The sequence below is a fragment of the Macaca mulatta genome, chromosome 17, assembly GCF_049350105.2.
Source record: "Macaca mulatta isolate MMU2019108-1 chromosome 17, T2T-MMU8v2.0, whole genome shotgun sequence".
In the NCBI taxonomy this organism is placed as follows: Eukaryota; Metazoa; Chordata; class Mammalia; order Primates; family Cercopithecidae; genus Macaca; species Macaca mulatta.
The window spans coordinates 100514310-100541121 of NC_133422.1; the positions used below are offsets into that span (position 1 = coordinate 100514310).

Sequence of the window (26812 nt, forward strand, 5' to 3'; positions counted from 1 at the left end):
GTAAACACACTTTTCCTACCTGCCTGTAAAGAGCCAAGGACTTTGCTACACGTGGGTGAGTGACACAAACCCAACTCTCAAGGAACTTAGAAAAATCTAGGAGTTGTCCCAGGTCAGGACTGGAACCTGCTGACGATTCAGACACTCTGGGAGTACTGGACAAAGAAAGGCAGCTTCTCATATTCTCAATATTTGATACCAGAAACAGAGATGTTAAAAGTGCTTGCTAAGTAGTCCCAGTAAATTCTTATTAAGTGAAAAAAGTAAAGTGAAATTAGAAATGAGTTTTTTTTCTTATTCTAACTTATGAATTGCAAGAATTTTCTAAAATCCTGAGAAAAACATCAAAATTTTTGTCTAATATATGTGTTTTACATAAATACATGTATGAATAAATTTCTTAATTGAGATAGTGATTTTCCCTAAGGAAGATGTATATTTCAGATTTTAAAAACTAGTGGAAACCTGAATGTGTCTCTATTTTTTTTTTTTTTTAAGCACACTGACAATTTAGCAACATGCCTTACTGGATTTGAAGGGGGAAAGTATTTCTTTACACCTTCCGGAATCCCACAAGCACTGCCTGGGGGCTTAACCAGAAACAGAAAGAAAGATTATATCTTGCATATAAACAGTGTCTATAGATTACTCAAATAGACCAATGCACTTGCTCTTCAAAATAACCCTGGAAAATTAGCTGATTAATGTATCATCTTTGTTTTTAAGATATGCAAAATTGAAGAAAAGTTATTTTTACCAAAATTGCATATACAGCCAGGTCCTCAAACTCTTAATGTTCTTTTTAACATGGCAAATTAGATTGTAGACAATCCTGGTCCCTCATTTCTGGTCCTGCCTACCCTTTTCTTTTCTGACCATTCTTCTTGAACAAAAGCAAGTGAAGCAAAGGTGGCACCTCCTCAGAGAGGAGAGCTTCCGCCTAGAACTCCACCACTTAAAGCATAGCATGGGCCAGGCATGGTGGCACACGCCTGTAATCCCAGCAGTTTGGGAGGCCGAAGCGGGTGGATCACCTGAGGTCAGAAGTTCGAGACCAGCCTGACCAACATGATCAAACCCCATCTCTACTAAATACAAAAAAATTAGCTGGGTGTGATGGTGTGTGCCTGTAACCTCAGCTACTTGGGAGGCTGAGAAGGGAGAATCACTTGAACCTGGGAAGCAGAGGTTGCAGTGAGTTGGTATCATGCCACTGCATTCCAGCCTGGGCGACAGAGCAAGACTCCATCTCAAATAAATAAATAAATAAATAAATAAATAAATAAATAAAGCATAGCCTCATATTCTAGCTAATCGTAATGGGCATCATTACTTCTATTTTCTCAAAATAAAGAAACTGTAATATATTTGTCATCGCATTTGCATTTTGATGACAGCTCAAAGTAAGAATTCGGATAGTTAATAATTAAAGTCAAGTAAAAATAATTAGCTGTCATACACTGAGAGTTTGCTCTGTACTAGGCACAAATAAAAATGCTTTTCCTGAACCTCAATGAAACTTCACAACACACATGTGAAATAGGTAGCACAATTATTCCCATTCTACAGTGGTGGGAACTGAGGCACACAGAGGTTAAGTAACTTGTCTGGAGCCACACAGCCAAAAAGTGGTGAGAGAAGCAGACTCTATGCTCCAGTTCTTAATCTCTACACAGTCCTGAAAGCACCATGCCCAAGGAGCATAGACTAGTAATCGTCAGACATATATCAATATATTAATTTGTACAAATAGGTTGAGACTGAGCCTAAGAACATTTAGGATTAAATAAATGCCTGAGGTCTTTTTTCTCTGCCATGGGGGGGAAAAATGTGTCAGGGAATCTGGGAGCAGAAACGTTCTCTATGCAAATTGAGTTCCACATAAGTTGGAAATGAGAAGGGAGAACTACAGGAGGCTGAGGATGAAAAAGCAGCAGGGACGGGAAAGAGAAGTAGGCCAAGAGAGAAGCCCTGGATTCCATGGCAAGACCCCCTTGCCATTTTAACAGACTCCCTGTTAACAACATTCATCCTGCAATGGCAAGGTGGCAGCCCGGGGGAAGAAGAGTTGAACCCGGCAGGTACTTCTCTCCCTTTTTCAGGGTTACTCTTCCTAGCACAGAAAAACAGTGCTTCTCAGTAATTACTCAACCCCATTCTACACATAGAACCGTTAAAATTTGTTAAATAAGAATATTACTTCTATCCTCCCACTGGGTATGATTTAAATTCTTAGGAAAAGAGAATATATCATCATCCCTATCAAACATAAAGAAGTTGTATTAGTCCATTCTCACGCTGCATACTGAGACTGAGTAATTTATAAGGAAAAAGTGGTTTGATGGACTCACAGTTAAACATGGTTGGAGAGGCCTCACAATCACGGCAGAAGGCATAGGAGGTGCTAAGGCATGTCTTACATGGCTGCAGGCAAGACAGAATGAGATCCAATTGAAAAGGGAAACCCCTTATACAGCCGTCAGATTTCATGACACTTACCACTACCACGAGAACAGTATGGGGGAATCCACTGCCATGATTCAATTATCTCCCACAGGGTCCCTCCTCCAACACTTGGGAATTATGGGAGCTGCAATTCAAGGTGAGATTTGGGTGGGGACACAGTCAAACCATATCATTTCACCCCGGCCCCTCTCCAATCTTATGTCCTCACATTTCAAAACCAGTCATGCCTTCCCAAAGTCCCCTGAAGTCTTTATTCATTTCAACATTAATTCAAAAGTCCACATTCCAAAGTCTCATCTGAGACAAGGCAAATCTCTTCCATCTATGAGCCTATAAACTCAAAAGCAAGTTAGTTACTTCCTAGGTACAGTGGAGGTAGAGGCATTGGGTAAATACACCCATTCCAAATAGGAGAAATTGTCCAAAACAAAAGGGCTACAGGTCCCATGCAAGTCCAAAATCCAATAGGGCAGTCATTAAGCCTTAAAGTTCCAAAATGGTCTCCTTTGACTCCATGTCTCACATCCAGATCACACTGAAGCAAGAGATAGGTTCCCATGGTCTTGGGCAGCTCTGCCCCTGTGGCTTTGTAGGGTATAGCCCCTCTCCTGGCTGCTTTCACAGGATAGCATTGAGTACTTCTGGCTTTTCCAGGTGCATGGTGCAAACTGTTGGTGGATCTACCATTCTAGAGTCTGGAGGATGGTGGCCCTCTTCTCACAGCTCCAGTAGGCAGTGCCCCAATGGAGTCTCTTTGTGGGGGCTTTGACCCCATACCTGAAACTTGGTAATTTATAAAGAAAAAGTAGTTTAATTGACTCATAGTTACACATGGCTGAGGAGGCCTCACAATCATGGCAAAAGGATAAAAGCACATCTCACATGCTGACGGGCAAGAGAGAATGAGAGTCAAGGGAAAGGGGGAACCACTTATAAAACCATCAGATCTTGCGAGACTTTTTCACTACCATGAGAACAATATAGGGGAATCCACTGTCCCATGATTCAATTATCTCCCACCAGGTCCTTCCCACAACACACAGAAATACAATTCAAGATGACATTTGGGTGGGGACACAGACAAACCATATGAGAAGTGATTGAGAAGTTTCGGAATACAAGCAGCCCAATTTTTGTAACTCCATGCAGGAAAGTTACAAATGACCTATCTATGGTTCTTTCTTTCCCAAGGCCACAAAGGTGTAATACCTTAACATAAGACAACATTCTGGGCCCATGGTGATGTGGTTTGGATCTGTGTCATCACCCAAATCTCATGTTGAAATGTAATCCCCAGTGTTGAAGGTGGGACCTGGTGGGAGGTGATTGTATCATGGAGGCGCATCCCTCATGGATGGTTTATCATCATCCCCCTAGGTGCTGTGAAGTGAGTGAGCTCCCGTGAGATCTAGCTGTTTACAGTGAGTGAGTTCTCATGAGATCTCTTCTTCCTCCTGCCCTGGCCATGGAAAGGGCTCACTCCCCCTTTGGCTTCTGCCATGACTGGAAGCTTCCTGAGACCTCCCCAGAAGCAGAAGCTGCTATGCTTGCTATACAGCCTGCAGAACTGTGAGCCAATTTCTTCTGTTTTTTAAATAAATTACCCAGTCTCAGGTATTTCCTTCCAGCAGTGTGAGGATGGGCTAATACACGTGGTATTGTGTGTTTATGTTTGCTTTTGCATCTTTGTAAAGCAGTTGTTAGGCTTTCCAAAGCATCAGAACACATGATGTGAGCAATCTCATTCAGGAAGGCTCGCAGAGGCAGTGGACAGAGCACACTAGAGATGTATGGATGTTGTGTGTGGTTCCAAAAGTCACTGAGCTGGGATGCCAACAGGACAAGGACCCAAACTGTGCCAAGTCAGAGTTATTGTATCCAGTTATGAGGGGAGCCTGTGGGGAGCCCTGAAGGAACCTTCCTTTGAGTGGAGGCTTGAAGCCTGTTCACCTTTGACCTCAAGGAGAACATGGACAACAAGAGCCACAAGAGGATGTGTAGACAAGGCCCATTCATATTTGACTGGCCCAAAGAAATTTGGTATCTTGGTGTTTTGGCCAATGACCATATTGCCATTAAAAAGTTCCACAGATCGTGTACACCCAACACTTCAGATAAGTGCCTGAAATAAATCAGGGTTTACATGAAAACATTGCTTGACATATTTTTTTGGTATGTTTTCTTTTTTCTCTCTTTTTCTTTTTTCAGACAGAGTCTTCCTTTGTTGCCCAGGCTGAAGGGCAGTGGTCTGATCTCAGCTCACTACAACCTCCGCCTCCTGGGTTCAAGTGATTTTCCTGCCTCAGCCTCCCGAGTAGCTGGGATTACAGGCGCCTGCCACTACACCTGGCTAATTTTTGTATTCTTAGTAGAAACAGGTTTTCACCATGTTAGTCAGGCTGATCTGGAACTCCTGACCTCAGGTGATCTGCCTGCCTCGACCTCCTAAAGTGCTGGGATTACAGGAGTGAGCCACTTGGTCCTGCCAGTGTGTTTTCAATTTTTTGTGCATCCTGGATCATTTTTCAAGTTAACCTTGGTCTCACCAGTGGCTAAAAAGGAAATCTCAATCCTGCCCTTCCCTGGGAATTGGCCATAGGCGGGGTGCCCTGCTGTCTCTGAATCTCAGCACGTGTGAAACATCAACATGTACAGGCTGAGGACATCCACCACTTGCTCACAGCTGGAAATGTGGCCAGACTGGGCTCCCAGAAAGTGGGGAGGAATGTGTTCATCTCCTTTCTCCATAATCCCTGAATCAACAGAATTTAGAGGGCAGTGACGTACAGTCAGGTGAGGTAGTGTTATCTTCTCATTTAGCACCTCAGTTAGCAGTGGAGTGGAGTCTTCTCACCTCTCCATTCACATTGGTTATTAGTAAGACTCAACAGATATCCAGCTGTGTCTTTACAGGAGAACAGTGAAAAGTGAAGAAAAAATAAGGGCTAACACTAGGTGTTTACTAGGCCACAGACACTATTCTGAGAGCATTACATCCATGAACTCATAGGGACATCTACCAGTCCTCCCCAAAGAGATCCAGGACTTTAAAGAAAATTCAAGGTAACGTCCAATCTACTATGCTCAGTTCTCTGTGTACATGTCCCCTTGTGTTAGGGTTAGTGGGATACCACCGCCTCAGATGATTTAGAGAAAAATTCTAGGAATTCATTTCTAATTAGAGTCATAAAATTTAGGTGCCTCTCTAGGTTTAATGTGTTGACTAAAATAATAAGAACTTTCACAGCTTACTATAAGGTAAATCACCACCTTAATCCTAGGAAATAGCTAAATAGTAAAATAAATGAAACCCTTGATGGGGAATAAATGTCATATATGAGCAATGACCTAAAGTCAGGGATAATTCCAGCAGGCCCAAGGCTGGCCTCACAGGGTGGAGGTTACCTTTGGAAGGGAATAGAAAGACAGATGAGGAGAGGCAGATTCAGTCATTATGCAGGTCTTGAAGTTACTGGGATAAGTAACTTCTGACCATCCCTTTTGGGATGAGTAGGCAGTGACTCTGCAAGTGTGTTCAACAGATGACCAATCTGCCCCAGGGTTTCTGGAAGAATCAATTGTATTGACAGCGTTCCTAATTGAAGAGCAGTTATTCTATAGCACAGCTGAATTTGTGTGATCAAACGTAGACACTGGGCAGACTGGCTGGGCTCTTATGCTGCAGGACATAATCCCAGAACATTGCAAAATGGGCACTTTCATACGATTTTATATCGCTAGAGCCTGGCAGTAGAAATGAATCAAACGAAACAGCAGGAACCTGAAAATGTTGTTTGTTCAATTGAAAAGCAGCCTGGAATTTACTCCCACATAGTCTACTCACCTGAAAGCGCAGTCCCGTAATCACCGTGTTTACACTGCCTGTCTGTACTTACATGATACTGCAGCTCATAGCTCAGACCTGCTCACACCCCCAGTACTTCCAGCCCAGCATCCAGGCCCTTTCATCTCCTGTCAATTATCTCTACCTTAGTTTCAACAGCTTAGCAAGCTGAGTTCTTGAGACGCAGAGTGGCTTTATCAGAATAACTCCAAGTGCGCAGAGAACGACAGAGAGACAAGAGGAATGCTTCTCAGACTTACTGGTTTCCTCCAGGGATTTGCTTGACTCTAATTATTGGAAGACCTCCAGGGGCCAAGACTGCCTGGGCTTGTCAAGGGATTCCTCTTTCTACCAGAGGACACCACCACTCAGACACTAAATCAGATGAGAGCTAACATTTTCACAGCAATAAATCTCTGGAACAAAAGAATGAGTTGGAAAACCTTCATTGCATTCTTTTTTGGTGGAAAGAAATTATTTATAAGAACTAAATTAGGTAGAGCAAAAATTTAGTAAATTCTTTTCTACTCCCTATTTTTCTCACTTCTATGCTAGTAAAAGCAAATTCCTTTTATAGTCTGCAATTTCTTTCTTTTGTTTCTGTGTGTGTGCTATTGAGTTATTATTTTCGCTGTGTTGGAAAGTTTTTCAGAAAACCCTCTTTTAAATATCAGATTTTTAAGTCTAAAATCTGGCATAGAAGATAACAAATGCTTTTGTTTTTAGGTGTCACAATACGCTCAGATGTTTTGGGAATATGTGATCACAGTTTCAGGGACAGTTCTTTTAAAAATAATATAAAATCAAGAGAGTTATTTTCAAATTTATGTTCAGTTCTTAGAATCGGGCTTCCTGTAAGGTGGTCTCACCTTTATTCCCCTCTCCAGCTACTCTGACAGTGTGTGCTCAGGTTTGGAGCTCCCTAACTGAAGTCCAGGGCAGAAGAGGGGTACTTGTTTGTCTTCCTCCTCAGAGCGTTTCTCATTCTGTGACAAGAGAGCAAGAGGAAAGCATCAAATTAAATGGACTTATATTAGAGCAAAATTATGTAATACACAACTCAATGCTTAATTTGCATCCAAAGTATTTGTAGCCTTAGAAGACAGTGTGAACCTAAATATTGACAATGAAATACCTGGAAAGAGGTTCATAAAAAGACACTAAAACTCCTGTTAACATAAATTAAAGGGCATAGATGATGCCTTTCTCAACGGTATGTACAGTTAATCCTCCAGACACCTTATATCCCAGTCCAACCAAAATGTCACAGGTATGTTTGCAAAAACCAAGCTCTCGATTTTGGCAGGGTGGATTTATTAACCATTCTGCCTTTATAGTAACTGATTAATACCATATAAAAAGCAAATCTTTGTGAAAGCAGCACCCAAGTCTGCAAGTCAAATAAGAACACTTATGCCTGTTCCACATCTTTTTAAAATATTTTATTCTCACACTATTGCTTTTCAAGCTATATAATTAAGCAGTAAAATACAATTGGCTTATAGAACAGTTTCCATATAGATAGGTCCCCGACACATACTGTACCAAAATGATCAAATAAAATAGATGGTATTTTAAACTTTTATGATTAACTTTAATTAAGTTTTGCTTGGCTGTCATATAAAAGGTATTTGAAGTATTAATTGCATTTATTTTGTATTTTTCACATTATTATTTCTTAAGAAATAATATTATATTCAGTCAAACCCATGGTTTTATTCAACTGGCGTTCTATTTGCAAATGCATTGCAATATTTATAGAGTCTAATAGAAAAGGATAATATAACAGGCCATTAAAAACTACACTGTATCAGAGACTCCATCTCTGCTAACACCTTGGGTGGGCTGGCATGAAATACAAATTGTGCTATTAAATCCGGAAAGATTTTAAGAAAATCCGGAATGAATTCTAGCTATTCAAGACTAGCTTTAAATGACTTTTAAAAATAAAGAATCAAACATTTAAATAAGTTAAATATCATCTGTTTAACAGATTGATGTCATGTGAATACATTAGAAACCAGAGAATTTCAGAGCCTAAGACTCACTGCCATTCAATACCACTCATGGGTGTATGGGAAGATTGACATCACAGGGACCCAGAACCAAAACTGATGGGGAAATGGGCTTATTTTTAAGGAATTTCTTTTTCAGTTGAGGCAGAGTGAAGCAGAGAAACAATTATTTGTTGTTTCTTTTTGTTTTAGAACTTCACGAAATTCTGTTTATTAAAGCAGCAAGATCATGTCATTATTTTTAAAAATTAAACCTCTTCATAATTCTTTCTTGACCACCTTTGGGCCTTGGGGAGCTGGGGCTTTCCTAGCTCTTTCTCTGGGCTGGCGTCTAAAGCTGGAATTGTGATTATAAAGGAATCAAAAGAACGGCAGGCTACCCCTTGCCAGCCCAAGCTCCTAGAGAAGGATTGCATGGGGAAATCGTTGAAGGAGAGAGAGCTGCTTTGCGATGTCTTTCTGATGGCTCCTTTCTCTAACACTAGACAGACTCACATCTCTTCCCCAGCCCCTCCTCCAGCTATCTGTCCCACACCCTTGACCTCCTAAGACCTAGCTCCCTTCTGCTAAACACTGAGAAGGTGTAAACTGGAGTAAACGTATCTATGATAAAGTTCCATCTGTGATCCTTGCATAGTCAGAAGAGTGGTCTGGGAGCTGGAGTCCACACAGGCCCCCTGCTGTAGCTGACTGGGCTGCACGTAGTAATTCCAAGTGCCAATTCTCATGTTTATGAAGCCAGTAGTGCCCCCCACAGATGTGCAGCACACACTCTACAGCCACACTCAGGTCCCTACCCAGAAACCTGCCTGGGGAAAAACAAATAGAGATGCCTAGAGGGCCAGGCCTCCAGTATTCAAGATGCAACCGAAAAGGCCTGATTTTATATCTTCCCTGCCAGATATTTCCTTTGGACGAAGACTCCACAACGAGAAACGTTTGAATACCAAAAATCCTTTTACGGCCTCAGAGGAATAGCGGAGGGAAGAGTTATGAGGCAGCCAGGGCTCTGAAGTTAGACATTTAGGGATGTAGTTTGGCACCACAGTGCATGAGCTGTGGGGACTGCAGGTGCCATTACTATAGAAACGGAAAACTGCCTTCGCCTCTGAGTAAACAAACGGTGTGTGTGGCCAAAGACAGGGACTCCTTCCGCACATCGCCTCACCAGCAGGTCAGGCCTTCCCTGGATTCTACTCTCAGCCGGGTGCCGAACTGAGGACTGCTGCAGAGCCGGAGAGAGAGGACTCAAGCTGAGCTGGTGGGCTCACACCCATGTCTGAGATACACCTTGCCCCTCTTATAGCAAGCCGTAAATCTCCTATTGTTTGAGTAAATGCTGGATGAGGCAGTTATTTTTCCTCTTGGTCAACCCACAAAGAGGAAAATCAGGCCATTCGCAGTGGCTCATGCCTGTAATTCTAGTGCTTCCAGAGACTGGGGCGGGAAAATCATTTGAGATCAGAAGTTTGAGACAAGCCTGGGCAACACAGTGAGACCTCCTTTCTATAAAAATAAAGAAAAGAGGATAATCAGCTCAAATGTTTCACAAATGAGGACATAGATAAAATAGGAAGTCGGGACATCATCTCTTAGTCAAGTGACTCTCAGGAAGGAAGGAGGCCTGGGAGTTTGCATTGGAACACACACGTGTGTCCTACAAGGACAGGCATAGTGATTGGTACATGGAATATGCTCCTTAGAGGCTGTGGCTGGAGATGGTTGTGGATGACTGGCCTAGTTCCCAGCAGGGGTGGTTGCCTGTTGGATTCTTAAGTCACATTGGGTAGGAATTTGCCTATTTTTATTTAGTAGACAAAACTTGCTGGAAAGGATAAATATTCAGACAGATAGCAATCTACAGACCAATAGAAACTGCCACACAAAGAATGGTCATAAGTCTAAAATTCATTAAATTTAAAAAAGACACAGCATGCATATCGAGTTGAAAGCTAAGAACCATCTCCTCTGTCCAAACACACTTTGTATGGGATATGACATACAAAAACACACAATGATGAACAGTCTTTGTACATTTGCAGTCAACTTTAAGTTTAATACTGGAAGCTTTTTAAATATAAGCACAAATTAGTTTTCAGTCTTCAGTTAGAAAAAAAAAAAAGTAAACAGGTCCAATATGGAAATTCAAGGCAAACAGCAAGAGAGAAGTTCCAAGTGCCAAAGATGGGAGATTCAATAAACAGTCAGCCATCAGTTATCAATAATACCCTGGCATTCATCCTTGGCTCTGGCTACATGCACCCTACATGTTTTATTCATATTGAGTACTGGGATATTATCCTCTTTTAATAACTGAACTATACTTGCCAATTCATTTTTAATCTGTGGATGAGTACAATTCTCCAACTTGTAGAATTTCAGTTTGCCTGTATTTCTACAACTATGACTGTTGAAATTTCTGTATGTTTATTCTCTGCTGTCCCTTAAAGCTTCAAATATTTTCAATACTTCCTACAGGACTAAAAGAAATGAGGCTTCCTATATAAATTGATTGTCAAATTGGTTCAACAATATATCAATTTTATCAATAATATATCAATCTTAGCAAAGAAAATAAAATCCTCTGTCTGCATTTTTAGTGCCCTGTGGATAATTGGCCAGATGAAACCTGAGCCAGGGGTTAGGTAGACTTTGAAATAGGTGAGTTTCCTAGTCTTTTCTTGTGAAAGTAGTTCTCTCATTCTAAATTCCTTAGCTTTGACATAAGAGGCTTCAGAGCCAAAATAAACACATTGTTGATAATGGCGTAGATCACCATTTCTACCTGAATGGAAATTTCAGAATGTTTGAGCCAAAGGTCCCAAACTTTTCTGCAGGCAGTTTCCACACCAGATCCTTAAACCTTGAAACAAGCCTGAGCAAAAGCAGCATCTTTTGTTATTTCCTCTACCTATGTATTTGACTTCACTCTGCTCTAGCATTCGTGAGGCATCACACTGATTCTGGAGGCATGTAACTTGTCCTTTAACCATGCCACCTCTCAATCACATGCCTTCTTTAGTCAAGAAACAGGAGTGGCCAGAACGTTCCCTGTCAGCGTGTGCCTCTCCTCAGAATGGATCAGCTGCAGAGGTTTGGGGTAACCATTTCTCCGGGTCCAGGCCTGTCATTCTGAAGTTGGCTGCCTAAGGAGAATCCGGAAGCTCACTCACAGAGTAATTAAGTGTCAGGGCCAGAAGGTCAGGCAGCATCGTCTTCTCCAGCCAAAACCATTTGGAACCATTGCACTGCGATTTATGATTTCATTGCCTGGCCAACCACTAGGACCCCGGCTCTCTTAACTCATCCAGGCTGCACTCTGAAAAGCTCATCTCTTTCTTTTTAGTGACATCTCTTCATTTGGGGAGTATCACACATTCTCAGCATGCGGCTCACCAATTACGTTGGTTGAAATTACGGATGCTGGCTTGTTGCAATGTCCATAAATTGTGGCTTCCTTCTTATCCCTCTTGGAATAACTTTTACTATAACCTATGAAGGCATTATTGCAGAAAACATTGCAGTAGCATGTCATATTTCAACTACTGATGTATGCTTAGCAGGAGCATTTGAGTGAGCTATTGGCATCTTCTTGTTAAACCAAGTGAAAAACTGGTTACCTGGGCACTCCACAGTTAAAGCCTTCTCCTGAGTTATCCTGCAGATTTCCTCTGAAAGGGAAATGATGATAGAGACCTGTTTTATTCTTGTAACCAACAAACCACAAAATATCTCATTTGTGTTTCTACCTATCAAAAGGGCGTTGTATACTTTAATGAATACCAGATTGGACAATCAACTCTCAATGGTTCGCATAGTTTTTTACCTCCTCTCTTGCGTCTAATTACTATTTTTGTTAATGGGAATAAAAGTATTAAGCTAAAAATGTAAGGGGAAGCTACAAGAAAAACAAGTCAACCTCAGAATTTCTAGAACAAACCTGCTGACACCTTGACTTTAGCCCAAGTGAAAATGATTCTTGACTTCTAGCCTCCACAACTGTAAGAGAATAAATTTGCATTGTTTTAAGTCAGTACATTTGTGGTAATTTGTTACATCAGCAATAGGAAACTAATGCACATTCCTGTTTTCAGAGGTTTTCTTGAGAGTTCCTGTTGATTTGTTGCCTTGCTAGCACTTGATAGTCTCAGTGTTTTCATTTTAGTCATTCTTGTGAGTATATATTTCATTGTAGTCTTAATGTGCTTTTCTCTGTTTAAAGATGAAATTTAACAATGTTTACATATTTAATATCCAAATGTATATCCTCTTTTATAAGGTGCTTATTTATGTTTTTTACCCATTATTCTATTGACTTATCTTTTATTGATTTGTATCTTATTGATTTTCTCTTATTGATTTGCAAGTTCTGTAAATAACCTTTCTTGGTTATATAAATATGAATATAGGTTTGAATAGTGATGTTGATATAAATTTGTAATAATGTCTCTTTACATAACTATCTTTTCGCCCTTGTAAGATTTTGATGAAAATATATCTTAAATTTGATGTAATTATGAACATCCTCTCTTCCTTAATTGTTGAGGAGATTAGGAAATTCTTCCCTGCCTTGAGACCATGAAGAGATGCTTCTATCTTATATTCTGAATGTTTTATGACGTTATTACACTTTTTCTTTTAATCCAACTGGAACTAATTTTGGCTATGTTGTAAGATAAGTGTCAATTTCATTTTTCTTATGCAGGTATTCAATGTTCTTATCATAATTTATTGGGAATCTAGTCATCTCCTTACTTCTATAGTGCTGCTTCCGAGTATGTACGCATATGTTTTTTCATTGAGCTGCTCACATCTGTCCTTTCTTTTACTACATTGCCTTTGTTACTTCAGTTTCACAATAATTCTTGATATTTGTTAGACCAAGTCTTCCCTCTTGATTCTTCCATTTCATGAATGTCTTAGCTATTCTTGGCCCTTTTATATAAAACATATAAATGGCCAGTTTTATGTAAACTTGGGATTTAGCATTTTAAGTTCTACCAAAAACCTATTAGGATTCTTATTGGATTATATTGAATCTATTTGGGAGATCTGATATCTTTAAAACATTGAACCTAGCCAACTTAAATAGATAGGAGATATCTGTCCATTTAATTAAGCCATTTTTAATGGTGATCAATGAAGCTTTATGTTTTCTTTCATTAAAAAGTTATCCCAACAAATGTTAATACTTTTATTGGATTTATTCCTACATTATATAGGAATATATAATAGTGTATGAGATAGGCTAGTGATATTACAGTAAATAGTGTCTGTTTTTTTTAAAAATCAGTAATATTTATTTAAAATTTTATAAATATTTTAATAAAATTCAATACTTACTTTCTAGCCTTAATTTTAAACAATAAATGCCTACCACAATGCTGTAGTTGGGTCTTGAAAGTGCAATCACATCAAATGCAGAACCTTGTTACTATGAGGTTTACCAAATGACTGAGGGAGCTGATGGAGCCAGCAGCTCTACAGGTCAAAGCCAAATGCCTAAGGTGCTATATACAGGCTTGCATTAGCACTGGGACTCGTTGTATCATCAAAATACCGCATATGTTTTTGCAGACCAAATAAATGGGCACCAGTTTGCAGTAACACAAACAAAATAAGCTGGTAATTTTGAATTCTAATTTTCACATGTAGTTAAAGAAATGTAAGTTTCAAAAACAATGGGATTCTATTTTTCACCTAACAATGATAAATGGTTGCCGGAATACAGAAGACAATCCCTCTCGTTGGCTGGTGCCAGTTTTGTAAATTGGTGCAAACATTTTATAGAGCAACTCAGTAATTTATATTAAAATGTAATATGCTCATACCCACTGTCCTGGCAATTCCACTATTAGAATACCACAGATATATTCTTACACATGCACGAAGAGTATGAACAAGGATGCTCAATGCAGCCAAAGTGTTCAGTCTCCCTAAATGAACATCAGTCGGGAGATGCACAGTACTGTGTATTCATATGAAGCATGCTTATGCAGATGAGACTAAGGTAGACCATATTTACAGATAGTAAGTGAATAAAATAAAAAGCAATGAACATAGTATGCTCCTGTGGAGTTTACATTTTTAGAAAAAAAGATGAGATAGACAATGGGTGAGAGTATATTAGTCAGAGTGCTCCAGAGAAACAGAACCAACAGGATACAATAGGATACAGATATATAGAGAGAAAGAAATTGGGATGAGAGGGAAAGAGAGAGATTTTAAATAATGGGCTCATACAATTACGGGGGCTAGTAAGTTCAAAATCTGCAGGTCAAGCCAGTAAGTTGGAAATGCTGGCAGTTGTTCATGTTGCAATCTTGAGTCCAAAGGCAGTCTGGAAGTTGAATTCCTTCTTCTTCTGGGGACTTTTTTCTAAAGTCCTTCAACTGATTATATGAGACCCACTCACATTATGGAAGGTCATCTGCTTTGCTCAAAGTCTATTGATTTAAACATTAATCACATCTATAAAATACCCTCATAGAAGCATGTAGACTGATATTTTACCAATTAACTGGGTAGCATAGGCTAGCCAAATTGATACATAAAATTAATCATCACGGATAGGTAGACAACTAGATAGACAGGTAAGCAAAAGACATACAGAGAGAAATAAAGAGAGAGAGACAAAAGATAGCTATATATACATATACAGTTAGACGATAGCCCATTAGTTCACTCTCACAGTGCTATAACCAAATACTTGAGACTGGGTAATTTATAAGGAAAAGAGGTTTAATTGGCTTCCCATACTGCAGGCTATCCAGGAAGCACGGTAGCGCCTGCTCTGCTTTAATCATGGTGGAAGTTGAAAGTGAAGCAGGTAGACCTTATATGGCTGGGAAAGGACGAAGAGAGACAGAGCGGGCAGGTGCCACATACTTAAACATTCAGATTGTGTGAGAACAGCACCAAAGGAGGAAATCTGCCCCCATGACCCAATCCCCTCCCACAAGGCCCCACCTCTAACACTGAGGATTAAAATTCGATGTGAGATTTGGTATAATCTAGGAGATACGGTATGGCCTGTTGCTCCTGGGCCACAAACCTGTACAGCATGCTACTGTACGGAATACTGTAGTCAACTGCAGCGTCATGAAAAGTATTTGTGATTCTGAAATAAACATATCTAAACAGAAATGATGCAGTAAAAACACAATATGAAAGACAAAAAGAGAAGGTATATCTGTGTGTGGCACTTAGCACAAATGGAGCTTGTGGGACTGGAAGTTGCTCTGGGAGAGGCAGTGAGTGAGTGGTGAGTGAATGTGAAAGCCTAGGACATGACTGTGCCCTACTGCAGACTTTACAAACACCATATACATAGGTGACACTCAATTAATTTTTAACATTTCTTTATTTAATAATAAATTAACCTTAGCTTATGATAACATTTTTACTTTATAAATTTTTAAATTTTTAAAACTTTTAACTCTTTTGTAATAACAGCTTAAAATACATGTTGTACAGCTGTGCAACAATATTTTCTTTTTTAATATCCTTATTCTATAATCTTTTTTCACTTGTAAGACTTTTTTATGTTTTTTTTTGTTTGTTCGTTTGTTTTAGTTTTTAAACTGAATTGTTAAATATGAAAACACAAACACACACATTAGCCTAGACCTACCCAAGGTCAGGGTCATCGATATCACCGTCCTCCACCTCCACGTCTTCTCCCACTGGAAGGTCTTCGGGGCAGTAACGCGTATGGAGCTGTCATCTCCTGGGATAACAATGCCTTCCTCTAGATACCTCCTGAAGGACCTGCCTGAGACTGCTTTACAGTGACTTTCTTTTAATAAATAGTGGGAAAATACACTCTAAAATAACAATAAACCAAGTAGTGTGGTAAATACATAAACCAGCAACTAACACAGTCATTTATTATCATTATCAAGTATTAGGCGCTGTATATATTAATAGCTGTATATGCTAGACTTTTCCATGACTGACAGCACAGTGGGTTTGTTTACACCGGTATCACCACAAACATGTGAGTTGTGCTACAATGGTGCAATGGCTGCAGCACCACTAAGTAATAGGAATTGTTCGGGTCCATTGGAATCTTATGGCACCACTGTTGTATATGTCATTTGTATGATGCATGACCGTATAAAGGAACCCTAACCCTCACAATCCCTCAAGGTGAGCATTGTTCCTGCTGTTTTGAGATGGGGAAGCTAAAACATAGAAACCAGTAACTTGTCCAAGATGATGCAGCTAGCAGGGGGCTACGTGGATCCCCTGAGGGACAGCCTGACTTCTGCATCATCTCTGTCTGCTATGTGGCTCCGTGTTTGTCCATAGATGGATGCAACAAAGAAACCTGAGAACAGTGGTTGGTGGTGGTGCCGAGGAGCTGGTGCTGAGAGTCTTGGGAAAGGCAGCAGGGGCCTAGGAAGAACATCTCTGTCTGCTACGTGGCTCCATTTTTCGTCTCCTTCCCTTAGAGGTGTGGTTATCAAGGGTAGAATTCTGAAGTCAAATTTATCTATCTTCTTTACTACTGTTTTCTACAGTATTCCCTATAGTCGCATGCTGTACAGATTTGTAGCCCAGGAGCAACAGTAGTAAGGAACAGTAGTAAAGAATAGTAGATTCTAGATAGATAATTCCTGGGCCTACCTTCACAATAATTTGTATTTATAATTTACATTGTTTAATTAGTGATTTCCAAAATCTTGACTGCCTTAAGTATCATTTCGGTTATTCTACTAGAAACATCCAGCTCAGGGATTCTCCACCTTAACCCTATGGACATTTTGGGCCAGATGAGTCTCTGCTGTTGGGGTTGCCCTGGGCCTCACGGGATGTTTTCCCACTGGATACCAGTAGCACTCCCTGGCTCCAAATGGCACAACCAAAGTGTTTGCAGGCATTCCCAAATGTCCCTTGTGGGATGGGGTTGGGGAGTGGTAAAATTGCCCTGCTTGAGAACTACCGAATTCTAACTGGATGTCCTGCCAGCCATTTGACCTAAATTAAAATTTTCCCCCAAACATCCCCTTTTTCTCACTTCCTTATTTCTGTTGTGGGTCTAATCTTTCCTCAGTCATTCAAGCTCAACATGTCTGTGCTATGTCTGACTCAGCCCCCACCCCCATCCTCCACACCCAACCCATCACTAAGACTCACAGCATTGACTTCTACTCCTCCTTCCCTTTCCTATTTACCTTTTAGAGTCTGGCCTCTGTGATCTCACACTAATGCAAATAGCTGTTTTCTGCTCTCCCGATCATTAATTTATCCTATCCAGTGATGATAGATAAGGTTTTCTCCAGGGTAGCTTGTAGTACTTCCCTTCTTTCATCGGAACCTTCGGTGCTTCCCAGTGATAGACCAAATTAAGTATAAATTGCTCACTCTTGCATTTCAGAGCCTCCACCATATGGCACCAACTCCCTTTCCAGTCTCGGTTCACACATCTCCTCTACAAGTACCAACAGGGTGGCTCACTGCTCATCAAAAGTGGGCTATGCATATGCCCCGATGCCTTTTTCTCATGCTGTTACCTCACTTGGTGAGTTCCCGTCCACAGTGTTCTCCTAAAATGCTCACTCTTCTTTCAAAGTCAGTCTGATATTCCACAATATTCACAAATGTTTTTTTCTGGTTGACCCAACAGGATGTATTCACTTTCCCATCTGAATCTCGACAGCTGTTCGTAGTGCCTCTTCTGTCAGGTTGCACATCATCCCCTGATACAGCCAGTGTAGTGTTAACAGTATCTGCTTTGCCAGATTGTAATCCTAATGATGGCAGAACTGTGGTCATATTCTTCTTCATACACTCTAGTATTTAGCACAGTTATATGCATTTTAGATGTTCTTAATATTTGTCTAAATGAGTAATAACAGTGAACTTACCTGCTTACTATCTTAGCACAGTTCCTCACCATTCTTCACTTAAATAATTGGTTTCTCAACTGGTCTTTTGATTCATGTCTCTCCAACCCATTCTCTGCCTGGTACAAAAGTCACTTTCCAAACGCAAGTCTGATCACGCTGACCCTGACTGAGAACTTGGAATGGCTCCCATTGCCTGGAGGATGGGCGCAAACTCCTTAGTGTGGCACACAAAGCCCCCTGTATTCTGGCTACTGTGGTTTGTCTCAGCAGTCCTCCTTCCAACCACATTCTTGCGACATGCTAAGTTTCCAGTTCCAGCTGTCACACCGCTCTTTTCCCCACATCTCCCATACCTTTGCTTGTCCTGCTCCTTCTGCCAGGAACGCCTTCTGCCAAGAATGCCACCTGCAACAGCTGTTTACTTCTCACCACTGTGCAAGGCGGGCCCCTGACCTTCCACACCGTGAGCCTCCTTCCACAGGCGTCCACTGGGCTCTGCACATGCTGCTGCCACAGCTCCTGTAATGTTTTGCTGTGTTGACTTTTCATGCCTGAATCCAACTGCTCACAATGAGCACATAGAGCAAAATGGACTGTGTTTTATAGTCCTTTGCATTTCGGATGCCTAGATAGTGCTGACAGTGGAGGAAGCTAATGAAAACTATCTTACCCAATGACTGACGAATGCATGAATCCAAAGCAGAAAACCAGTCTATTCTAGTCATCAATTAGAAGAGTTTCTTTCATAGATTATGTATGTCAGTGTTTAAAATGCCACCAACAAAATCTGTTTATTTCGTGAGACCTGAATATCTGACATCGTTAAGAGGAGAGATCAGCTGAGTGAGTCAATTATCCAGTTTACTGCCATTTTCAGTTTTATATTTAAAAACTTTTAAAACCACATTATATATTTCCCTGACTTGGTCAACAGGATACTCTGGAAATAATGTTACTCTCCTTCTATATTGGAGTTATCATTATAAGAATACATTTCTATATGAGTTTTAATTAATTTATGCCTGCAGGTACCATAAAGAAATCACCCACTACTGAGAAGCGTCACCGTTTATCTCTTTCTCTCTGCTTTCAGCAAGTTTCCCCTCCCTTCCCTTCCCTTCCCTTCCCTTCCCTTCCCTTCCCTTCCCTTCCCTTCCCTCCCCTCCCCTCCCCTCCCTTCCCTTTCCCTTCCCCTCCCTTCCCTTCCCTTTCCCTTCCTTTCCTTCCTCCTTCCTTCACCTCTCCTCTCCTCTCTTCCCTTCTCCTCCCCCTCCTTTCTTTTTCTTTCTCTTTCTTTCTTTCTTTCTCTTTCTTTCTTTATTCCTTTTCTTTCTTTCTTCTTTTATTTTCTTCTTTCTCTCTCTCTCTCTCTCTCTCTCTTTCTTTCTTTCCTTTCCCACAAAGTTTTTCTCTGTTGCCCAAGCTGGAGCACACTGGTATAATCTTAGCTCACTGCAACCTCCGCCTCCCTGGTTCAAGGTATCCTCCCACTTCAGAATCTTAAGTAGTTGGGACTACAGGCATGTGCCACCATGCCCAGTTAATTTTTGTATTTTTTGTAGAGACAGGGTTTTGCCATGTTGCCCAGGCTGGTCTCAAACTCCTGGGCTCAAGCTGTCTGTCCGCCTTGGCCTCCCAAAGTGCTGGGATTAGCAGCCTGGGCCACCACGCCCAGTCACAAGCAGGTCTTCTTCTTCATTCCTGTTAGGATATCTACTTGAGGTTTCTCTCCACTTTGCCCTTGAACTACTTCTTGACACTTTACCTCTGTCCTACATTAATCTTATGACTCAAGGGAGCTGTTAGGGAAACCAGAAAATCAAAGGTGTTAAATCACATACTGTCTCAGCCCATTTGCACTGCTGTAACAAATTGCTATAAAATGGGTAGCTTATAAATAACCAAATTTGATTATTCTCAGCTCTGGAGGCTGTGATCATGACCAAGGCACAAGCATCCATCTTCTTGTCGTGTCCTCACATGGTGGAAGGAGTGAGGGGTCTCTCTGGAGTCTCTTTTATGTGGGCACTAGTCTCATTCATAAGGGATCTGCCCTCATAACCTAATCACCTTTTAAAGGCCCCACCTTCGAACACTATCACATTAAAGAACTTGGCTTCAATATGTGAGCTTGTGGGGAACAAATCATTCAGTCTATAGCACATACCTGGTCAGACATTTATCAGTAGGTACTGTCCTGAGATGAGCATATTTCTGTCTTCTGAAAAAATACGTGTGAGCTGTATAGGAACTGATTCCTGTGTTGCAATGACTGGTATGTGTATTTCTGGTTTCAGCTCTGAGCCTAGTTCTTAATGCTGCCAGCAGGCTGACCATTCAGGGTTCACTTGCCATTGGAGAGAGGTGATTCAACACGATCAATGGAAATTGCTTTACATTTACATTTTGTGGCCTAATCCTAAAGAGTTGGAATGGAAAACTAGGTAGAAGGACAAACCGCCAATTCAACAGGCCCAGTTGAAAAGAGGTTAGAACTGAAATAAAAACAAAGATGCTGTAAAAACAAAGCAAAACAAAACTTTCAGAATAGCATGAACAGAAGTTAACAGATTAGAGATGACCAAGAATCTACAAAGGCAAACCCTGGAGTTATGAATAATGGAATACAAAAGGAAGTCTATACCTGTTGTAACAATCGAGGATGAAGTAAAAATTTAACCTAATCATCTTTGAAAGGATCGAAAAAAATAAATAATTAGAATTAAGGCATAGTTGACATATAGGACATGTTTAACAAAATAATTTGCTTTCCAACAAAAATAAATATATGTTCAGAGGACGGAATCTATCCAAAAGAAAGATGCAACAAAGTCGAGACTGGAAGGAGTCATGGCAGGCCCTGGTCTCTGAATGGTGAGAACTAATATTACCAGGTCTGTACTATATGGTACTATATGGCGAGCCCCGGTGAAGTGCTTTATATGCATGTTAGCATTTCATCTTCCATAACTTTTGAAGTAGTCACAAATATTTTACATATCTAAAGGTGAGGAACCAGAGAGATTCAGTTCTATATTGCCACAAGAATTGCAAGTTAGCAGCTAAACATCTTGGTGGAAAATAGCAATAACTGTGCTGAAGAGTGCAAGGAGAAGCTGTTCTGGGTCAGGCCTCATGCACAAGGGCTGAACCTGCTCAAGTATATTTGACCAAATGTAGGCAAGCTAGTCTCCTGTGTTTAGGGAACAGATCAGATGGCAGCTGTTCCAGGATGGACTTAGCTAGATCTGGAGCAACTCAGGTGGGGTCCACATGTCTCATCCCTCAACAGCCTAGCTCAGACATGTCCTTCTGTGGCAATGGCATTGAGAAAGATTGCAAGTAGGAATGTGCAGGTGCGTTTTCAAGCCTCCACTAGCATCTCATTGTTTATACCAAGTCATAGGACCAGGCCCAGAGTCAGAGTGGGTGGGCATGACAAGGTTACCTTCCTGAGGGTGTGGCGGAGGATGGGACAAAGAATGGCCCCTGATGCCGCCTATCGTGCTGTAGATGAGATCAGTTGGGTCATTTACAGAAGGTCATCAACTGCTCAGAGGCAGAGCCTAGATTCAAACTTAATCTTTCCAATCCAGCCCCTCCCTATCCACAGCTCTAGGAACCAGGAGAGGTTATAGCTCACAGTAGAGCTCTTAATGTATCATACTATGAAAGCCTGCAAGTCAGTTGGTAAGCAATGTGTCAAAGTGTGGGAACAATGTGATTTTAAAGAGGTGGAGTAGAAAGTCCAATTAAAAAAGAAAAGGTGAAATTAAAACCAAATGTAAGACCTTAGAGATAAAGTCATCATGATAGCACAGCTTGTGAAGCACAGGCTTCTAATTTTGCAAAAGGACAAAAGCTATCTGGCAGGAGAGTAAATCATTTTATGAAAGTAATAAAAAGAGGAATGAGATAAGGTCAAAAATCTGAGTTTACAGCATTTATATTTCAAATGTTATTAATTTGTTGTGTCTAGATTTTATTTTGCATGAGGTTAGAAGTCTTGAAAATGTGCATGAGGTAAATAGATTTTAGAGAACAAAATGCTATACAATAGACCTTCTTGACATTCACTAACAAAAATGCACTTTGCAAATTATAAACCCCTTTGGAAATCTGGGGAATTTTTATAATAGCAGAGCCAACCATCTTTCTTGGATGAACTAGACTAGCCAGTTGACCCGAGGCACCTTCTGTTTCCAGGACGTTACGTGCCTTTGAAGGAAAGAAGATAGCTAAGTTAAATACATATATTCAATGACTACTTTCTTAAAAGTAATCCTGATTGTCCATTACAGTGGTATTAAGGATGAATAAAGTTCAAAGCAAAAAGAGGTCTTTAGTGTGTTAATTTGTTTAAAGTAGATTCTTTCTGAAGAACCTACTAAGACTATTGCAGCCACGTTCAGCTTCAACACAGAATCAAGTGAACAGGTAACATTGTTCATAGCTGATGAGTGAGTCTGAATTTAATTTTATCCTCTGGCTAACTTCTAACTCATTGTCTTATATGACATAACCATTTGCATTGCAGGGCTAAACTCAATGTCACAATGACATTCAGGAATATTAGTGTCACTGTCACTTGTCCATATTTCTATGTGGCCTGCTGTCCTGACGTTTTGCCCTCGAAGTCTCTGACTCTTCCTTTTTGGGTATTTTAGAGGCCATACGGGAGAGTGGGACTCTTTCTTCTCAGCGGTGGTGGCTCCGGTCGGACAGGAATGTCGCCTGCTAATGGGAGAAGTGTTTGGAAAAAGTCTCACTCTGCATTAGGACATTCAAGCATCCTCTTGTTACCACAGCAGTTGTTGTCAATTAACTTGTCCAAATTCATTTTTGCTTGCCATATGTGCATTGGTAAACATAGTAGTAAGAGTAAAAAAATAACCATTTTTTCAGTGCTAAATTGGCATTTTACCTACAATATCTTTAATTCTCACAGCAACGCTTCCGGAAGCCATCATATTGCTTATTTTTCAAACAAGGAAACCGAAGGTCAAAGAGATTGAATAATGGCTCAAGGTCGCCATTCTAGGGCTTTTGCAGAGCTGACCTTCAATTTTAAACTATGGCTCTTCCTCCTATGTGACACTGCGCCTTTTCTTATTCTAGATTTTGTTTTTACACCTTAACTTGGGCAGATAGAGCCCTATGTCAAGAAGGTTCTACTAGTATGCATTTTCCATGATTTTGTGTTCACCTCGACAACATTTAAAATGTCAAACTTTCTAGTGGAATAGGGTCCAGAAGACCAGGACTCAGTACTGGCTCTCTGAATTAATTAGCCATGTGATCCGAAGCAAGGTCCTTGCCCAGCTGGTATCCCCATTTCTAAGGATGAAGTTACTAATCTTTGCCCTGCCCGCCCCACGTCTCAGGGTGTGCAGTGAGGACGAACAAGGATAAAGTGGGTGAAAGTACTTTGCAAACGGTAAACTAATGCACACATGCCATTGTGATTTCTGCCCTGTTAATCTCCTACTCAGGCGTTGGAACAGCTGTGTCATGTTCCCTTTGCAGAAAGGATGCATAGTTGGGTAGCCAGGCTGATATCATTCTACCTTTCAAGAGGTTACCCTCCCGCTGACCGCTGCTCCTTTCCCATGCATGCTGATTAATCTTTTAAAAGTAAAACAATGCGTCCTGCCCACTCCCCTGCTCGCTCTGTGCTTGCCTGTTGTGTTTTTCTACAGCACACAAGGAATGGAAACCAAATGCAAACATCATCACCAATTAACACATGCTGACATCTCTTGCTGGCAATTTTTTTTCCTCTCTCTGTCTCTCCCAGAACTCAAAAGGGCACAGTTTTTCTTCTCTGAATTTTTCTAAACCCTATGCAAACATTTAACTATGTGGTGCAGATAGTCTGAACTTAGGAGCAAGCTGTGACTGTTCAAGTGATTGAACCTTTTAAAAATTATGAGTGATGTCCCCAGGACCTCGGTAAAGCACACTGAAACCTCTGTTTACCCTGAAGCTACTTTGTTTAGAAACTGTCTTTGACTTAATCGAAACCAGGATACAAGCTCCCTTCTGCCAGTTGAAAGAAGTGGCTAGAGGGTAACTAGTCAACTGTCCCACTGTTAGCACTGAGGGTCTCGCGTCCCGGGAAACTCCTCAGTACCAAGGAAACAGGGCAGTTAGACACCCCAGGGGTGGAGCCATCCCCTTCCTGCATCTGCACCAACCTGCTGCCCCGTATTTTTCATGGGATCTAATCACAGTGAATAATTTTCACTTTTCTGTAACTTGCACGAAGCCTTTTTAGAAAAGCATTTTTAAAAAAAGAAAAATAATTTATTTTCGCTCTTTCACAAAACACTCTGTCCCCCAGTGAGCTGTGGCTGTACTTGAACAGGTCACACCTCCAGAAGACAGGCCTCAGTGCTGCTGACTGTGGCCTCTGAAGCCGACATGGGTTCTTGCTGCGTATTTTGTATTCAAACCTCTCGATAAATGATCGGCTGTTTTTCATGTTTGGAGCTCTCCCTGAACAATAAAGCAAACACATTTGTCATCCATAAAGTACAGCTGCAAGAAGTGTGTGGGAGTGATAATTGGATGACACTCCAGGAAGGAGGGGGGAAATGAAAACAGCTGTTCCGAGAGGACAACGCGGTGTTGTGCAGAAGATGAGCCCACAGCCCGGGAGGACTGAGCAGCCTGGGAGGACTGAGCTCCCCCCCTGTGCTCACTGGCCCCGGGCCACACCGGCTGCATGCCCCATTTCTGTTGCCGCAGCCACTCTTGCTCCCTTCTCTGATGCACGCCTGGTGCCAGTGAGGGGCAGGTTCCAGCTGGATTGGGGTCTCACGGCCCCAGGCTGCACCCTGCCCTGGCCACAGCAATGCTTTCTGCTCACTTTGGCAGCTGGAGGTAGCCTGAGGGGGAACTTCCTTTCTGTTTCCATGAGGGCCACCAAGCTAGAAAAGGCCAATCGCCTTTAACCCCACAAGAAGGCCCCTTTGACAAGTTCCGCTTTGATTCACGGAGGGTTTGGTGCGCACTGCGACAGGCAGCTGTCAAGACAGGGCCTCAGGCAGAAAGACGGAGGGGAACACAGATCACCATGAAGGCGACACCACACATGTTTGATCCTCTTAGCCCTGTCCTTCCCACTCTCAGATTTCCCTCAGACAATGGTTGAACTTACAGGAGTCCACAGACAAAGACGCGTTTATGCACACTTAGCCCGGCAGGCTCCGCTCCTCTGCTGAACCACTTCTGAAACCCAATCCCAAAGGCTGAAAAATTATCCCAGGAATTTCTGAGCTTTTCATGTAACATCCTAGACCATCAACTTCAAGTTCAAAATGTAAAGACAACATCCCTACATTTGCACATCTCATGTACAAGGTGTGTGTGTGTGTGGTGTGAGTACATATATGTGTGTATGTGTTTATGTGTATGTATATATGTATATGTATGTGTGGTGTGCGTACATATGTATGTGTATGTATACGTGTGTGTGTGTGTGTGTGTGTAGTATGGGTTGTTCTTTTTTAAAAAAAAAAACCTGTGCAGGATGGTGAACACTAGTCTTTCATGATGAAAGGCTGTATCACCTTAAGTCTGGAATTGTATATAAGGCAACATCTGGAAATAACATTAATATGTTACTTAGAGGGCAATTTAGAAAGGTGCCAGAGGGATCAGAGAAATGGAGCCATCATTTGAGAAAAAGAAAAGGGGGAGATTTGAATTGAGCTGCTTCTTCTAATGTATCCTTCCTAAAGAACAGGAAGGCGAGGAATGATGTTTGCACCTCACCAAGTCTCACTGAGTGAAGGGTTTCAACCATGGAGACCCAGATCTTAGGGGTTCTTCAGTCATTAGGCCATACATAGAAAGCTGCTGCAACAGTTCTGAAGAAGACAGCCCCTGTGTGATCTGGAGAAGGCTCTGGCTATCCGTAGAGTATGTAGTATGTGGCCAGCTGCAGGCATACAAAGGCAGATCAAAACGGCATAGTCTTCCAACTGCCTGAAGGTATGTTTTTTCCCTAGACCAGCATTTCTGACCTTGGCTCCATTGACATTGGGGACTTCATCAGTCAAGATCTGCCTTAGGCCATTCAGGCTGCTATAGCAAATTACCATAGACTGAGTGCCTTCAGTAGCAAATGTTTATTTCTCCTCTTCCTGGCAGCAGCAAAGTCCAAGATCGAGGGGCCAGCAGATCTCGTGGCAAAGTCCAAGATCGAGGGGCCAGCAGATCTGGTGGCAAAGTCCAAGATCGAGGGGCCAGCAGATCTGGTGGCAAAGTCCAAGATCGAGGGGCCAGCAGATCTGGTGGCAAAGTCCAAGATCGAGGGGCCAGCAGATCTGGTGGCAAAGTCCAAGATCGAGGGGCCAGCAGATCTGGTGTCTAGTGAGGGCCTGCTTCCTGGTTTGAAAATGGCCATTTGCTTGCATGTAATCACATAGCAAAGGGCAGAGACAGAGCGTGAGCTCTCCTGCGTCTTTTCATAAGGGCACTAGCCCCATTTGTGAGAGTTCCATCCTCATGACCTAATCACTTCCCAAAAACCCCCATCTCCAAATACCATCACCCTGAGGATTTAGGCTTCAACATATCAATTATTTTGAGGAGCCACAAATAGCCCATAGCAGGATTCTCCAGAG

General features: G+C 41.4%; 1 long non-coding RNA gene across 2 annotated transcripts; it reads right to left on the reverse strand.

Annotated features, from left to right (window-relative positions):
- Positions 1-1418: 1418 nt before the first annotated feature.
- On the reverse strand, positions 1419-19286 carry LOC106994370 (uncharacterized). 2 transcript variants are annotated; one of them, XR_013407976.1, is made up of 5 exons: positions 15959-19286; positions 12266-12324; positions 11946-11996; positions 7180-7296; positions 1419-3249 (listed from the first exon to the last, which is right to left on the reverse strand). It is a non-coding gene; the product is annotated as an uncharacterized LOC106994370 (long non-coding RNA). The 2 variants fall into 2 exon arrangements; XR_013407975.1 differs by lacking the exon at positions 15959-19286 and having other exon boundaries at positions 11946-13550.
- Between the last annotated feature and the right edge of the window lie 7526 nt (positions 19287-26812).